The sequence below is a fragment of the Propithecus coquereli genome, unplaced genomic scaffold (genome assembly GCF_000956105.1).
Source record: "Propithecus coquereli isolate 6110/MARCELLA unplaced genomic scaffold, Pcoq_1.0 Scaffold12, whole genome shotgun sequence".
NCBI classification, from domain to species: Eukaryota; Metazoa; Chordata; class Mammalia; order Primates; family Indriidae; genus Propithecus; species Propithecus coquereli.
The window spans coordinates 2,857,736-2,860,263 of NW_012136080.1; positions in this window are offsets into that span (position 1 = coordinate 2,857,736).

Here is a 2,528-nt window from a genome sequence, read left to right on the forward strand (position 1 = left end):
AAGAGATCAGTTTGATTTTTCTTTAATATTTCAATGTCTTTAGTGAATTTTTCTTCCAAGTCCTGGATTTTTTTTGTGGTTTCTTTGAGTTGGTTATCCATTTTTTTCTTGCATATCATTTAGTTTTCTTACAGTCTATGATTGAAATCCTTCTGTCATTTTAGTGTTCTGAGTTTAGTTAATGTCAATTGCTAGGGAGCTGTTGTTCCTCTTTGGGGGTATGCTTTCCATTTGAGTCTTCATACTTCCAGAGTTCTTTTGCTGGTTCCTTCCCTTCTGGATCAGTTGTTCCTTCTTGCCTTTAGGTTTTCGTTTGGTTAATGACATGCCCTGTTTACTCTCTGAGCTAGTAAGTTGTGTTTGTGGGTGAGATTCGACCACACCCTTTATGATGAATCAGTAGATGCAGTAAAAGGGTGTGCAGAATGACCTCCCTGTCAGTAGGTGGCACTTGCTGGGAGGAGCGAGCTGCAGTGCTATTTTTTGGTCCTGTAGCCAGCTCTTGTTCCTCTGGAGTGGCCCTCTTGTGCCTCGGGAGGTGAGTGGTGCCCTGGGACTTCGGAGTGTGTCCTTATTCTGCACCTCAGTGAGGGCAGGTCCGGTAGTGAGTCTGGGCTGGGCTGGGTTTGGTAAGCCTGCCCTCAGGCTCCACAGATGCTGTTAGCAGGTGCCAAAGGTCTGTTCTTTCCTTCTGTGCACAGCTGCCGGGAGGGGCTGAAATGGCTCCACTCAGCTGAAAAGTCTAGGCTTGGTGGGTGGGGCTGTCCAAGACCCACACTCTGGAGCAGTTCTCATCCCCTCCAACCTCCCCCACTCTGTGGCCTCTCCCAGGCCTCTGCCAGCAAGCAGGACCTCAGACTCATGGATCTCCCATGGCTGTTACTGGGCCAGGAGGTTCTCTACCCAGGATTGCAGCCTGAGCTGGGTGCGCAGCCCTCTTTTGGGAGGAGAGTTGTCGCTCAGGCATGCTGATCTGCCCCTGAAGGCACACACTCTTCCGTAGGCTCTTTCACAGCTCTCCCTTCTGTGCCCAGGGGCAGTGTGATCGTGACCTGGGTATACTGGGTCTGGTCTTCAGGCTTGTCCCCTGGGCCCTGAAGATCAATCCCTGACTCTGCCAGGGGGAGGGGTGCTGGTCTTGAATCACCTACAGGGTGCCCAAGCTGGATCTATTTCACTCCACCTCAGGATTTGCCCCACTCTCCTGGAGTCCCCAGGGAAGCAGCACCTGGGAGGGCTGGCGGGTAGGGAGCTCGCAGTCTGAGTACCCCTCAGTCTACTGTAGGGCCTCTAAAGGAAAGGTCCCGTTCCTTGCAGATACCTTGTTTGATGGCTAAATTGTCTCTCTGGGCACCCATGGGCAGGGAGGGGGAAGGAGAGAATGGGGCAATATGGTGTCTGCTGATAAGCTCAGGTCTGCGTGTGCGGAGAGGTGCCCCGAGGGAGCTGGGAGCCTGGTGCCCTGTCCGCAAGAGGCTCACTGCTCACTGGTGGCAGCCGTCTGTGGGCTGGTGTTGGCAGGTCTCTCCAACTGCTCAGGAGCCCACCAACAGTCCGAGATGCAAGGGAGGGGAAAGTTATCTGCTCCACCTACCCTTGTCGCTGGTCTCCGAGCCTCTCAGTGTCCTTTCTCCTTCCAGTTCTCCTCTGCAACATCTTCCCATGAAGTCTTCTGTAGTTTCAGGCACACTTCCTTCCGACCATCACCCGATCTATGTTTTTCTGCTAGTTTATTTTTTTCACTTTCTTCGAAAATCTGTCTTTTTTGCAGAGACACTCTGACTGGCGGCTTTTCTCATCCGCCATCTTGGCTCCTCCCTATATGGACATTTTAACAGTGTTGATTCTACCAATCCACGAGCAAGATATGTTTTTCCGTTTGTTTGTGTCATCTGTGATTTCTTTCCTCAGTGATTCATAGTTTTCTTCATAGATATATTTCATCTCCTTGGTTAAGTATATTCCCAGGCATTTTATTTTCTTTGTAGCTATTGTGAATAGTATTCAGTCCCTGATTTGACTCTCAGCTTGAATGTTACTGGTATATTGAAATGCTACTGATTTGTGAACATTGATTTTGTAACCAGAGACTTTGCTGAATTTATTTATCAATTCCAGGAGTCTCTTGGTAGACTTCGAGGTTTTCTGGATACAAAATCATGTCATCAGTGAAAAGTGATAATTTGACCTCCCCTTTCTGATTTGAATATGCTTTATTTCTTTTTCTTGCCCGATTGCCCTAGCTAGAACTTGAAGTACCATGTTGACTAGAAGTGGTGACAGTGTCCGCCCTTGTCTTTTCTAGTTCTTAGGGGGAATGTTTTCAACTTTTCCCCATTCCTCATGATGTTGGTTGTAGGTTTGTCATATATGGCTTTTATAATTTTGGAAATATTCCTTCAATTTTTTAAGTATTTTTATCATGAAAGGGTAATGGATTTTGTTGAATGCTTTGTCTGCATCTATTGAGATGATCATATGGTCTTTGTTTTTTCTTTTCTTTATGTGGTGAATCACATTTATTGATT